This window comes from Sceloporus occidentalis, unplaced genomic scaffold (assembly GCF_023333645.1).
Source record: "Sceloporus occidentalis isolate IW3139 unplaced genomic scaffold, rSceOcc1.0.p SCAF_6, whole genome shotgun sequence".
Lineage (NCBI taxonomy): Eukaryota > Metazoa > Chordata > Lepidosauria > Squamata > Phrynosomatidae > Sceloporus > Sceloporus occidentalis.
Genome location: NW_028316986.1, coordinates 40,667,355 through 40,682,839, shown reverse-complemented (window position 1 = coordinate 40,682,839; position 15,485 = coordinate 40,667,355). Strand labels below are relative to the sequence as shown.

General features: G+C 42.0%; 1 protein-coding gene across 1 annotated transcript in view; it reads right to left on the bottom strand.

Annotated features, from left to right (window-relative positions):
• The window catches only part of DISP1 (dispatched RND transporter family member 1), a 112,262-nt gene extending 102,659 nt beyond the window's left edge, over positions 1-9,603 (bottom strand). Inside the window, exon 1 of the mRNA XM_089529386.1 lies at positions 8,971-9,603. The gene's annotated coding sequence lies outside the window, so the exon portion shown is untranslated. The remainder of the gene's footprint in view (positions 1-8,970) is intronic.
• Between the last annotated feature and the right edge of the window lie 5,882 nt (positions 9,604-15,485).

The following is a 15,485-nucleotide window of genomic DNA, read 5'->3' as shown; positions in this document are numbered from 1 at the left end:
CTATGTACTGTATATGCATTATCCTACTTGAGAGTATGTATTTTCCCTGGAAGATTAACCATCCATTATGAAGCCAAGCCCTCCCTCCAGTCCATCTGCCTTGGTCCAGGCCTTGGAGGTAGAGAGGAACTGCTGGACCTCTTACCCTTTCCCTCCACCACTCCCTTCTCCTTCTGTGTCATGTCTTTTTAGATTGTAAGCCTGAGGGCAGGGAACCGTCTAACTAAAAAGATTGTACAGCGCTGTGTAAATTTACAGCACTTCATAAATAAAGGTTAATAATAATAATAATAATAATATAGATTAAAGCCATTAATAAACTTTTATTTGAACTACAAGCTACTTGTGTTGTTTTTGGAGTCAGTTTCCGTTCTTAGGGAAGCATAGTTAGACAAAGGCACATTTCTGCTACTCTGCTAATTTACAGGTAAACTCTAACAGGCTTGGTTTTGATATTTAAATATTTTTGTTTCCTTACCAATGTCTGAAGCCTTAGGAAACTTCAATTACCCTACACTAGTAGGCAAATCAGGAAGCAGCAGAAGAAAACACTGTTGCTGTGAAACTGATGTACAGTTAAGAAGAGTGGAAGGGAGAAAGATCTGAAGCTGTGGACTATTGATCTCACACACACACACATTTTGTTCATGAAGTTTGTGCTAAAGAGGGTGTGTGTGAGCATTTAGATACAAATGTGTACTTGGGAGGAAAATGTGTAGTTTGAAAACTGCTAAGGTGCAGTTGGGAAAATGGGAGGAAAATTAGACATATGGTTTATTAAACCCATCTATGAAAGTGTTTGATCCAGCAATCTTGGTGAAATCCAGAGAAGCCCAATTTTGTAGAGGTACTAAAACTGGCAGCACAGATTTGATGAGGCAGCAGGAATGGCTCTTGCCCTGGTGGAAGTATAGCTGGAATTTTAATCAGTGTATGAGAAACTGGAATGTCCTGCTAGTTAATGAACCATGGCAGATTTATAAATGATTTGTGTTGCTGTTTAGTCAATAAGAGCTGCTGATTCCTGTGGAGAAATTAGCACAGATGCAGGATATAAATATGCTTTTTTGTTGTTTTTACTGTGGAGGAATGTATGCAGTTGGAATATCTGCTTTTAAAAAAACTGGGAGGCAGTGCCCCATCTTATTGGAAACAGGAATGCTATGCTGATTTTTTCTCCATCTGTTTTGAGACAGTGTCTCAAACATGATGGTCATTTCTGACATTAACTTTTAGGTTTTAGGTATACACATTCTTTTCTACCACTGGATGAGGAAGAACCCAGCAATCAAAGAGGCAAAGAGGCATTTTGCTAGGCAAATAAACCTGTTGATAAAGGTCAGGATTCACTTGGAATCCAGCTTGTTCTAATGGCTGAGGTAGATTCACTGTGGGATACTGAAGGATTTACACATGACAGCATTCTTTAACAGATTCCTGGGTCATCCAGAGGTTTGCCAGGTTTTATTCAGTAAAAAAACTGCCTTCTACAACATTTTAGGATTGGCACAGTTAATATTCCAGGCAGCTGCTGAAGATATGAAGCAGTACGTTTTTGGCACAAGATCTAAAGTGATGAAGAAACCCACTGTGGATTTTATCTAGTTCTGATGTATTTCCAGTGTAAGTGCCTTTTGGAGTGATATTCTATAGCAGTTGTCAGGAAATATATAATTTTTCACATGCTCTTCCATAGCAATGCTCTACCAGCCTGCAACATATTTCACAATTAATCATTTGTTGTCTGGGACTAGCAGATAGCAGGAAACATGTTACCAATAACCTTCCAGAAATCGGGTGATTTTACTCATGCCTGAAATATTTTAGAACAGAAAAAACAATCCCTGCAGGAAAATGGACTAGGGGTGTATCCACACTGTGTAATTAAAGCAGATTGACAATATCTTGGGATTTATAGCTTGGTGAGGTATTCAGCCTGGTCTATCAGATAACTCACCAAGTTACAAATCCCAGGATCCTATGACAGAGTCATGGCAGTTAAAGTGGTGTCAAACCACTTTAATTCTGCAGTGTGTATACACCCTAAATGTTAGAGAGTGGTTCCTGTTCATATCTGGTCTGTATTTTATTAATTTGGATGCACAGACAACCAACCATTACAAAAGGTCATGTCCCTCTGCCAATGGAAAGTTCCGTAATGCCCTGCCTCCAGGATGCTGGCATGTCCTCTGAGTCTGAAGGCTGTGGCTGCATCAGCACTACAGAAAACATCCAGTTTGACAACACTTTAACTGCCATGGCTCAATGCTGTGAAATTCTGGGGACTGTAGTTTTGTGAGACGTTTAGCCTTCTCTGACAAAGAGCTATGGTGCCACAGCAAACTACAGTTCCCAGAATTCCATAGCATTCAGCCATGGCAATTAAAGTAGTGTCAAACTGGACTATCTCTACAATGTAGATGCAGCCCGCTGTATGCAATAGGGCTTACTTCTGAGTAGACATCCAAAGGTTTGAGCTGTTCATTTTCTCCATGTACACTAAAACACACTAATATAATTACAGTGCAATATTGAAAACTCAAGCATTTAATTAAGTTATAATTTCAATTGGCATTTCATACATTTATGGGTTTAAACTAGAGATGATTTAAAATAATTTTTCCACAAGCACCTAATAAAAGGCAAAGAAGTCTTGAGAGAGAGAGCTAACCACAAGAGAAACAATGCTGATAGCAATACTTTAGAGGGCACATAAAAATGTGTGTGGTTTCCATCTTAAAATAAGTACCCATTATCATCTAGGCTATAAATACACAGGAGTAAAAATGAAAGTTGTTTGAGGTAAGGGTGGTTTCTGCTCAAAGAGGTCTACTGTATTTGTGTTTTCTTTAGAAGAGTCAGCTATCCTGAAATAGTCTTCTTTCCATTTTGTTAGTTAGAGAATATAAAAACTTAGGAGACCATAAGTAAATCACAGGCATTTTGAAGTAGTGCCTGATGTCAACTTGAGGAGGGAGACCATTTTTATGCCATAGAAGCACTATAGGCAAAACAATATTCAGAAGTGAATGTAAGCCAAAGTGAAAACTTATATTTTAAAAACATTTTTGGATGAAGAAGCACGCCCATTGTGAAAGCATCCCTGAAGCCAGTGTGACACATTAGAAAGCAAGCATGGACAAGTTTTGAATACACAGCAGTTTACCTCATGGAAGGCGAGTTCCAAAAAATGTAAAATTGCAGTTTTAAGATGATTTACTAGCTATAGTGAAGTCAGTGAGACTTGCTTGCAAGTATTAACATTTTACCTTTCTGGTTGTACCTCACAACACATCTATATAAAAACTGTCAATGAAATATTCAATTCTATAGCAGCTCAATGCTAGGTACACTATTTGTGAATACCTCTTTTTGGAAACTATGGGAGAATTTCAGAAGACCATTGTACAGAATAATTACAAACCTTAGGCTGTTATCTTATGTAATTAGCGTGTTCACTAATCTGATCAAATCTTTCTTCCTCTCTCAACTATAATTTTAAAATTCCCGTCAGTCTCAAGTAAAGCTATTCATTAAGATACCATTCAAAGACATAGTGGTGTTAGTCTGGAAAATCAGTATACAAAGGGATCTTGTAGAAACTTGGAGACCAACTGAAAGAAAGAGGTTGGTAGCATGAACTTTCGTAGACTTGAGCCTACTTCCTCAGACCATGTTGAGCCTCACCTTTACACACACACACACACACACACAGGGAGGTGGATTAGAATCAGAGTTAGATACATAAAACTAGGCTATCTGAAACAATTGTCGGCTCTCTGTTATCGTTGTGTGCCTCCAAATCTTTTCCAACTTATGGTGACCCTAAGGAAAACCTATCACAAGGTTTTCTTCGCAAGATTTGTCCTTGGGGCCAACAGGTGGTGGTGGCGGTATCTACGTACCTTCAAGTTGATTCTGACTTCTGGCAAACCTATCATAAAGTTTTATTGGCAATTTTTATTTGAAGGAGGCTTGCCATTGCTCTTAGCTGAAAAAGTGTGACTTGCCCAAGGGCACCCAGTGGCTTTTCATGGTCAAGTGGGGATTTGAACCCTGGTCTCTAGAGTCATGGTCCAACACTCAAACCACTATACTATACTGGGTCTCTGCCTTTCTAAATCTTTTATTTAATGTTTGGATGCCTCCTCCCCATTCAAACCTTAAACAGAAGGTAGAGAAACTGCCATGGTGCAAAGCAAAAAGCAACTACTGTGAACCTTCCACAGTCACTGGGGTTAGGAACACAGCATCCCCATGAGAGTGGGAAAACCACAAATTAAAAAACAACAACATTAGTTTGTTTGTTTGTTTTACCTGAGAGAACACCACTCAAGGAATCTCTAGGTCCTCCAGGCAATTCTATGGTCAACATCTGCAGGACGTTGACCATGAAATTGCACTGAAGGCCCTACAAATGCTTAGAAAAGTGTTCTTTCTAGGAACCTCTAGGTCCTCCAGCACAACTTTTGGTGAAAGCTGACCACAGAGAACATTTTCATACCAGCACTTACTGTAGGGTAAACTCTGGTAAAACACCAGTAAAATGTTTAGGAAGCGCATGTGTCCGAAAGCCTGATGCGCTTCCTAAACATCAGGGAATCATTCCTTTGCCTCCAGCATCCCTGAATCATTTGGGGAGCAGACATTTCCCATTAACAAAAACATTAATGAGAAATGGCTGCTCCCCAAACGATTCAGGGATGTTGGAAGAGAGAGGACAATTCCCTGACATTTAGGAAGCATGTCAGGCTTTCAGACACACACACTTCCTAAATGTTTTACTGGTGTTTTACCAACGCTGACCCCATGGTAAGCGCTGGTATAAGAATCTTCAGAGTCACGCTAAAAGACCTAGAGATTACTAGAGAAAACATATTAACCAAATCCATGATTAATCAAATCTGCAAGTGGAGGGCTGGTTGTATGTTCAAGTGTCTTTGAAATATCAGATGATAGTTGACCAATCCGCTTCCTCCTGTCCCACCTTTGTACATCTTTACAACCAACCAGTAAGCAACATGAAGCTACAGGGTAAATTCAAGCTACTACTTGACCGTGGCACTTGCCTCAAACTCACACACAGGCTGTGAGGATGGGACAAAGGGGTCATTCACACTTACTTTTTTGATTGAAGAGATCCACATCTCCACACTGATTCAGAACCGATTCAGAATTGGTTCGATATTCCCACTCTGTTTACCATGATCGAATCTCTCCATGGCATTTTAACCCTGTTGCCGTTCACATTTGCCACATTTCAATTTAAAATGGAGGCACCTCCATTTCTGGGAATGATAGAGTATGATCCGAATTAATTTAGCAACATAGTCACACTACCAAGATACATATCATTTAAAAAGAACCGCTAAGGGGTCTAGTGCCAAATGCACTAATTTAAGTGGGCTTTTCAGTCAATGCCCCCCTCCTAAACTGCACAGAAATAAACCAGTTCCACATTGGTTCAGTTCCGTAGTGTGAATGAGGCCCAAAGATGGCCAGGGGCTCCAAGACTGGAAAATCACCATGTGCACCAGGCTTGCCAATCTCTCCCCAGTTCCCGAACAGTATAGCCTCAGGCCTCCTTAGTTGGTGTTTCTATGTTTCAAGGCAAGGGAAGAGAACCAGTTGTTTTCAGTCCAGGGAGGGAAAGAAAGGGAGGGCTCTATTTGAAAATTATTATGATTATGATTATTTCTTACCTGCCTCTCTCCGTGGATCATAGAATCCTAGAGTTTCAAGACACTTCAAGGGTCATCCAGTCCACCCACTGCCATGCAGGAACTCAGTCAAAGCAACCCCAACAGATGGCCATCCAGCCTCTGTTTAAAAACCTCCAAAGAAGGGGACTCCACCACTCTCCGAGGGAGTGTGTTCCACTCTCAAACAGCTCTTACAGTCAGGAAGTACTTCCTAATGTTAAGATGGAATCTATTTTCGTGTAGTTTGCATTTATTGTTCTCCATGTCCTCGGAGACTATCACAAGGGGTAGGGAGCCAGGAGTAAAAGGCATACTCCCGGCAAAGTTGCATGATCACGGCGAAGGTTTCCACATACATCATGATCTGAGAGGACTTATCCCGGGAACAACCAGGAATATTCCATCCACAAACCATTCATGAGTCCCATCAATGTTTTGTTGCTGGAGCATTCCTGGTTCTTCCCAGGATAAGTCCTCTCTGATCACAACATCGTCTGAAAATAGTTTTTTGTGGGTTTTTTCATGCTATGTGGCCATATTCTTCAGATGCCAGCCACAGATGCTGATGAAATGTCAGGAAGAAACTCTTCTAGAACAGGGCCACATAGCCTGAAAAACCCACCAAAAACTATGGATGCCGGCCATGAAAGCCTTTGACTTTGTCTGAAAATCTTTGCCGCAATCGCATGACTTTGCCAAGAAAATGCTTTTTGTTCCCCATGTGATAGTCTCCATAGTCCCTGGAGCAGCAGAAAACAAGCTTGCAACATCCTCAGTGCAACATCCCTTTAAATATATAGACAGAGCTATCATATCACCCTTTAACCTTCTCTTCGCTAGGCTGAACATACCCAGCTCCCATAGGCCTTCATCATACTAGAGGAGATCCCATGGGAAAATGGGAGTTAAATGTGATTTATAGCACATTCGAATTTAAACCAAACTTGCAAATTTGGTTAGTTTATCACACTAGGGACTGCCCAAGTGAAATAACACAAAGTTAATCCCAACGCAAAGCAGAGAAAAGCGGCAGCTTTTTTGCTTTCTGGTTGTTTCGAAAGTAAAAAGCTGTCGTTTTCTCCACTTTGCGTTCGGATTAACTTTGTGTTATTTCACGTTAACTTGCGACATCGTGTGATAAACTTTGGGCATTTCTGGGTTTTCTTTGGTTTAAATCTAGTTTAACTCCCATTTTCCCACAGAATCTCGCTAGTGTGATAAACTCCTAAGTCTCTCTTCATAAGGCATGGTTTCCAGACTTTTCACCATTTCCACTGCCCTCCTCCAGACATGCTCCAGACTGTCAACATCCTTTTTGATTTGTGGTGCCCAGAACTGGACATAGTATTCCAGGTGAGGCCAGATCATGGAGAACAACAGACCAAGAAATATACATCAATTAAGAACACAACATCAGTTAAAACATACATCAGTTTAAAGAACAAACAAGACACATATGTGTTATAATCTACATTTATAATTTACCATTTTAAAAATCATCTGGATAGGCCTGCTGCAAGAGATTAGTCTTCAATGCTGTTTACATCCAGAGGAGATAAAAAACAGAGTCTTGTGATAACCTCAGGACAAACACATTTATTATGTCAGAGCATGGTGTAGTGGTCTAAGTCAGTGGTTCTCAAATGATGGGGCACAAGAGTTGCTCAAGGGGGGAATCGACATTTGGAGGCCTTGATCCCTCCTCCTCTTCCCAAACTTTTTTATGTGTAAGATTTACACATGCGTTGAGTTAAATATTGAATTTACTTAAATAAAACTGTTCTAATTTGAATGATGTTATTCCTATTTAAGTATGAATATACCTGAATATGCGAATGAAAAAAACAGTACATACACTAAATAAACAAAATATGTTTATTCATATACAGTGGGCCCTTGTATCTGCTGGGTTTGATTCCAGGGCCATCCATGGATGCCAAAATCCATGGTTGCTGAAGTCCCATTAAATACAAAGGCATAGTAAAATGGTGTCCGCTACATAAAATGGCAAAATCAAGATTTGCTTTATAGAATGTGTGTGTGTGAGTGAGTGTATTTTCAAACTGTGGATGCTTGAATATGCAGGGCTGACTGTACTACGTCATCTGAGGGGGGACATCTGCTTGTACTGTAGATGTTAGACTAGTAGGTCTCTGGAAGATGAGAGTTCAAATCCCTCCCCTACCATGGAAACCCACTGAGTGACCTTGACCAGATCACACCCTCTCGGCCTGAAAGAAAACCAATGACAAACCTCTTTGGAACAAGTCTTGCCAAAAAAACCCTACTGCAGGGTCACCAGAAGTCACCTGAAGGCACATAACAATACAATAACAACATTTCAGGAACGAAAAAACACTTGAATCAAATGCACAAAGTGTCATCCTCAGTTAGAGGAAACAATGAAGCAAAAAACACAGAGATGCGTATTTACATTGTTAATTTTCCTGTACACAGTCCATTGTGGCACAGTGGTTTGAGCCTTGGACTACGATTCTGGAGATGAGAGTTCAAATCCAGGTTTGGCCATAAAAACCTATTAGGTAAACTTGAGCAAATCACACTCTCTCAGCTTCAGAGGATGGCAATGGCAAGCCCCCTCTGAACAAAACTTGCCAAGAAACCCCCATGCTAAGGTTGCTTTTCTTGTTGTTATATGCCTTCAAGTCATTTCTTACTTAAAGCAATCTAAGGTGATCCCATCATGGGGTTTTCTTGGCAAGATTTCTTCAGAGGAGGTTTGCCATGGCCTTCCCCTGAGGCTGAGAGAGTGTGACTTGCCAAGTGGGTTTCATGGCCAAGCTGGAAATGGAACTCTGGTCTCTAGAGTTGTAGTCCACCAATGAAACCACTATGTGTCCTGGCTCGGTAGGGTCACCTTAGGGTTGCCGTAAGTCAGACATGACTTGAAGGCACACAACAACAACAATAACTTTTATATTGTAATTTAATTTGTATTGTAAATCCTATTGTAACTGTTTTTAACATTTGTAAGCCGCCTTGATCATTTTTTTGGAAAGGCGGGGTATAAATAAAATTTATTATTATTATTATTAATAACAAGAAGCACTGTCCATGCAATGGTGCACGGTGTGATCCGAACAATCAAAGCCCCTTTCTCCACCTTCAGGCCCAAACAAAGTAGACTTCTTGTCACTCCAGAGGTTTACAGAACCCAGATTTCCACACACACACATCCCTGCCCTGGGCATTTCCGTACCTAAGAGACCATTCCCAAAGAAGCTGCCTCGAACCCTCCATCTCTTACCTTGCTTCTTAGCGTCCCAAGCCCTGTTCCAGATGAGGTCTGCAGCTCTGGGGAGTCATAAAAGCCACAGATGTGACCCAGGACTTAATGTCATCAGTGGCAAGGATTGAGAAAGGAAGAGCCCACTCCCCCAGAAGAAAGGAGCAGGGAGCTGAGCAAAGGACTGTCTTGCACTAGGAGGAAAGGGCTGGAGATGCTCTCTGGATGCAAGAAGCATCAGCTACACATACGTATATGTATGTGTGTGTGTTCTAAAGGACATATATATATATATATATGTTCTATACATATGCATGTGTCTGTGTATGGTCCAAGTTCTCTCTCTCTTTTTCTCTCTGTATGTGTGTGTGTGTGTATGTATATGGTCCAAATTCTGTATCTGTGTGTGTGTGTGTATTTATGTATGTGTGTGTGTGTGTATGATCCAAGTTCTATATCTATGTGTTTGTGTTTGTGTGTGTGTGTGTGTGTGTGTGTGTATATATATATATATATATATATATATATGAGATCCAAGTTCTAGATCTATGTGTGTGTATGGTCCAGGTTCTGTATCTGTGTGTGTGTGTATATGATCCAAATTCTCTCTCTCTCCCTCTGTCTCACGATATAGATGTATATGTTCTAAGGGAGCCTCGTAAGAGAGAAGAGCCCCCCACCCTAAAAAGGCCCCTAAGCCCCCCCCCCGCCCCCGGGAGCTAGTCAGCTTGGGCTGCTCCCCAAAGCCAGTCCCTTCCTGCAGCAGCTCCTCTCTCTTTCCCAGCCTGGGGTTCGGGACTCGTTCCGGGGTAAAGGCTCAAGGTCCCAAAAGTGGTGGACTGGCCTAAAATGGGGGAGAGCGAAGGGAGGCCAGGGCTGAGGTCCCCCTTGGCAGGCTCTGCCCCGGAGGAAAGAGGGGCCCAAGGCAGCTGCCAGGCCTCTGCCGCCCTGCAGCCCCAGCCCCTGGGCCCAGCCCCAGAGGAAGCCCCTTCCTCCCTCCGGAGGGCCTTGGCCTGCCCTCCTCCTCCTCCCCCTTTGGTCCGGAGAATGAAATCTCCCAGAATGCAGGTCTGTGTTTGCGGAAGAAGAAGGAGGCAGCCCAGAGACAGACAGACAGAGACTGAGGGAGGGAGGGAGGGGGAGCCGGACCCCGGGCCCTGGCTGCTGGGCTCCAAGGGGCAGCCCCCCACAGGGACCCTGTCTTGCCTTCCAGCCTTCTCTCTCTCCAGGAGGGAGTCCAAAAGGTCTGCCGTTTTGAGCAACAATTTTGCAAAAAGAGCTAAGCAAAACAAAAAATATACTGTATTTTTTAAAATTAATCTTGTAAGCCGCCTTGGGTCCCTTCCTGGGAGAAAGGCGGCATTGGAAATAAATAAATAAACCCACATTTTGGGGAGCTTTTTCAGTTTTTATTTTGTAACGTCCTACACCTTGCAGTGCCTTGTCCTTCTTTGGGCATCTGGTCACCTTGCCCCCCCCCCCCATGGGATCCACGTCCTCCTTTTCCAGGGCATGCCTTTCCTTCAAGCCGTCAATCCAGGAGAGATTCCAAAAGGTCCTCCATTTTGAGCATAACTAAGCAGCAAAAATATTTGCAAAAATTGCTCAGCAATTTTTTTAAAATTACTATAATGTTTTTAGGAAAAAAGTCTTGTAAGCCACCTTGGTCCCTTCCTATCGGTCTATCGGTGCCTAGTTTTGCTCCGCAGGGTATCCGCACCCTCCAGACCACGGGACTTTCCCATGGAGCAAAAAGAACCCACAAAAAGCAGGTTCTTCTTGTGGTGCGATTATGAAGCTGCAGTGTGCCAATGGCGCACTCGCGACGTCATAATAACTCCATGACATGTGGACACTAGGCATCCTGCGCGTAACAATGACGGTGCCTATTTGCCGCCATTGTAATGCCCTCATCACGTGCTAGGGTTGAGGCACGTGTGGGCAGAGCGCCCTCGGCCAACCCCTAGCACATGACAGGGGCGCCCAATAGACCCGTCTGTACCAGGCCTCAGTATCCAACATTAAAAAGAACTTCCTAACAGTTAGAGCTGTTTGGTGGTGGATTCTCTTTTCTTCAGAGGTTTATTTGTTTTTGGTTTTGTTTTGTTTTGTTTTGAAAAACAGAGGCTGGATGGCCATCTGTCAGGGAACTTTAACTGAGTATTCCTGCATGGCAAACGCTCGACTTGATGGCCCTTGTGGTCTCTTCCAACTCTATGGACCTTATCACACAGAGGGACCTAGGTTGCCAAAATGTTGCAGAATTGTTGCAGAAGTGCGAAAGTGGGATCATCCATCACACTTCTAAAATGTAATTCCCATTTTCCTTCTGTCACCAAAGTGTTCGCAAGGAAGCCATTTTTTGAATAACAGGATATCCCGTTATTCAAAAAATGGCTTTTCCTGGCTTCCCGCAAAGGGAAACTGATCCATTTCCATTCCGGTGTCAGCAACCTTCCATCAGCAGCAGAATATTAATTTGATCCTACCTATTATTTTTAATCATTTTACCAGACTGGAGCAGTTATATGGATTTAAACAATTTCATAAAACTGGTACAGAGAAACTGTGGCTCTCAAGGTGTTGTTGGACTTCACCAACAATCCTCTACCAGCATGGTAATTGCCATGGATGATGGGGCTTATGTTCCAACAACGTGAGTGGGACATATGCTTCCCATCTTTGCCATAAACAGAGGAGTTTATCGCAGTGGGGGGAAAGACGGGAGCATAGCAGGATGCCCCTGTCAATATCACACAATTTGTCAAAGATTATCATATGATGTTGCACGACATCACAAATATCCCACAATTATCCTGTGAATAAGGAGGAATTACAATGCTGCTTTTTATTCACGCACAGAGCACAGGCATTCAGGTAAGATCTAATGTACTGAAATATGTCTGTGAAACAAGGGAGAGAATTTAGCACTATGTAAGGCAGTTGATCACATCTGATCTTGAAAGCTAAGCAGGATTAGCTCTAGTTAGTACTTGGATGGAAGAGCATCAATGAATACCAGGTGCCATAGGCTATATTTCAAAGGAAGGAACTTTCAAAACCACCTCTTAGTATTCCAAATTTAAGAAAATCCTATGAAACTCATGGAGTCGCCATAAGTCAACAGTTAACTTGAAGGGACATAATATACACATATTGCTCAAAGAAACTAATCTTTGTTTTATTAAGGGCCTGGAAAGACAGACCAAAATAAAGCTGCTTTGGGTCACTTTGGAGGTATGCTGTTTAAAAAATACATGCATCTTAAAAGGCCAGAAGCTGTGCCAAAGCTGTGCTCCAGTCCTTAGGATTGGAGCATGGCTTTGGCATGGCTTCCGGCCTCTTAGGACGCATGTATCATTTAAACAGCATACCTTCAAAGTGACCCGAAGCAGCTTTATTCTGGCCTGTCTGTTCTGGCCCCATGTTTATATAATGAATCATAGAATCGTAGAGTTGGAAGAGACCACAAGGGCCATCCAGTCCAACCCCCTGCCATGCAGGAAATCTCAGTCAAAGCATACTCGACAGATGGCCATCCAGCCTCTGCTTAAAGACCTCCAAAGAAAGTATCCATGGAGCAGGTGGTGGTGGTCATGGAACCAAGTCACAGTAGATACCAAGGGTCCACTGTACACTAGCATGGATAATCCTAACTAATACAGTTGGCCCTCCATATTCACAGATTCAACCAGCCACAGCTTGAAAATATTTTTTAAAAAATATAAATTCCAAAAAGCAAACTTTGATTTTGCCATTTTATGCAAGCATCACCATTTTACTACACTATTGTATTTAATGGGACTTGAGCATCCACGGATTTTACTATCCACAGCGGTTCCTGGACGCAAACACCAGCACATACCAAGGGACGACTGTATTCAGCTATATAGAATATATACACAGTAATATATTTCAGAATTTTGCCTAGTTCCTTCATAGGTGCCCTTCCAGGTCCTAATGTGCTTCTGATTTCTTGACTGCAATCTCAGTTCTGATGAATGACTGATCCAAGATATGGAAAATCTTGAACTATTTCAATATCTTCATCTGTTTTAAAGTTACGTGGTAATTCATCTGTGGTCATGGATTTCAAAAAAAGACTGTGGGGCTGTACAGATTGGCAGAAAGATGCCGCCCCTTTCTGCCCCAAATGGAGACCATGGCAATTAACACCACAGCCTATGGGAGGCCTAAAAAGAACCAATGGCGCAGAGTGCCATTGGAGCGCTTGTGCGTCATGATGACATCCGCGTGGCACGGTGCTGTTTGGGCGCTGCACCACTTGGTCATCATCATTGCGCACCCTGTATGGACAGGTGTACACCATAGATTTTAGATTGTAAGCTTGAGGGCAGGGATATTATTTAAAATAACAATAATTGTAAGCCTCTCTGAGAGCCTTTAGGGCTGAAGGGCAGGGTATAAAATACCATAAATAAATAAATAAATGATGGTGCCTGGGCAGCATGGTGAGGGCTCAGCCCTCACCCCACCGACAGAACGGCACTTTTCACCCGTCTGTACCAGACCTATGTTAGGAACTTCAAAACACTGTGCTGTGTTATCTGTATGCAGAGGCCCTCTTCCAAGTTTCTCTTGCTACTTGTGACCTAAACCTTAGTCTTCCCATTTCTTAGACAGATTTCCAATTTAATTTAGGACTTAATTGATTTTAATTAATTCATTCTTATAGCTTTCTGGATTGGAACCTTAAAAACATCTAGTAAGCCCTGGGTACCTGTTGGGGGTATAAAGTTTTGCAGTATTAAAGAAAAAGTGTTTAGTTCATAAATGTAGGCATGCTGTAACTATAAACATCTGAAAGCTGCAAGGATTTCATGCTGCAGAATTATTCACTATGATTTCACTTTAACTGCTGTGGCAACATCCTTTACAATCCAGGGCTTTGCAGTCTGGCAAAACACTAGAGTGCTCTGGCTGAGAATTCTAAATACTCCATGAAACTACAAATCTCAGGATTTGGCACTTCGTGTACTACCATTTGCATTATAGCAAGACTAATGTTGAAATATATTTAATACAACATTGAAATATATGTGGTACAACTTTCTACCTATTTATACAGATCTCCTATTGATTTTACTGATACTCCTAGGTAATTAAGAATTCAGAGGATTGCAGCTTTATATGTGCTTATATTAATCCACCTCCATTATAACCATGACAATCTGAAAACCTAGATGCATTTGGAAAAGAAGAGCTCAACACAGCCTTGGCTTTTTGGGATCCCAGAAATGCAATCCTTGTTACAGACTGAAAGTGAGGTTTCTTTCCCCCATTTCTTAAACAACACAAAGAAATGTGGGCAACTATTTGCAGCATCTGCTTCTCTTATAAATTAACCACACTAGCCGAGGTTCGTGTCAATTCTGAACAAATGAGGACAAGCAGAAGTCTGGTTTTATAAATGTTATGGCTAAAGTGAAGAGGACTCACTCTGCTTTGAATATGTGCTTAGCCCAGGAATGTAAATATTCAGATGTAGTAGATTCTTGTTAAGCACATGACAAAATTAACCAAAAGATAGAAGGACTGTGGCTCAGCAATGTTTTGATCCCAGGAGGTCTCACATTTACTCCCAGTTATCTGCAGTTAAAGGAACAAAATTAAAAAGAGTCCAATTAAATGACTCTGAGAATCTACAGCAGGGGTGGTAACACTGCAGTTCTTCAGATGTTATTGGACACCACATCCCATCATCCCTGACCACTGACCAAGCTTGCTTGGGCTGACAGGAGGTGTATTTCCACAACCGTCATGATCTAAGTGTATGTTACCAGCAAGGAAAGAGGGGGGGAAAACACTACCCTCATCTCCTCCTATATGATCTCTCCCATCAGGTGGAGAGTTAAAATCTAGAACAGGAGACATTTCCCTATATTTGATTGTGACTGGGAGCAGGGGGGATCTATAGTCCCTCTCACATTGCACAATTATAGTAGTTTGATACCCCTTTAACAGCTGTGGCTGCATCCCATGGAATCCTGGGATTCATAGTTTGGTGAGGAACTAGGAGAAGATTCTAAATACTTTTCAAAACTAAAAAGCCCAGAATCCACAGGATGGAGCCATGGCAATTAAAAGGATATGACAGTACTATAATTGGGCATTGTGAAGTGGGTCAGGGTCATCAATCACATAGCAAGTGCCCATACACAGGGGATGCTCTGCTATGGAGGTTATTTGCTCTCTACCCTATTCAGATTCTATCCTCTACATGGGCAGAGCCATAAAATTTGGACAGAAGAGACAGGGCTAGTTTGTTTCCTATGTTATGTGTTCTTTGACCTGCTTAGATAGCGACTGCATAGAACAAATTATTTGGAAGTGTCTCAGGTTACTCCTGGCCTGTCAACAACATTTGAATGAAACAGGGATTGGTAGCTGCAGCCCTTCAGGTGTTTTTAAGCTATAGATCTTGGTGACCCGATGTCCTAACCACAAAGGAGGACAAAGCATCCCAAAATGCAGGACATTCAAGAAAAATGTAGGATATTAAAAAATAGCATTTG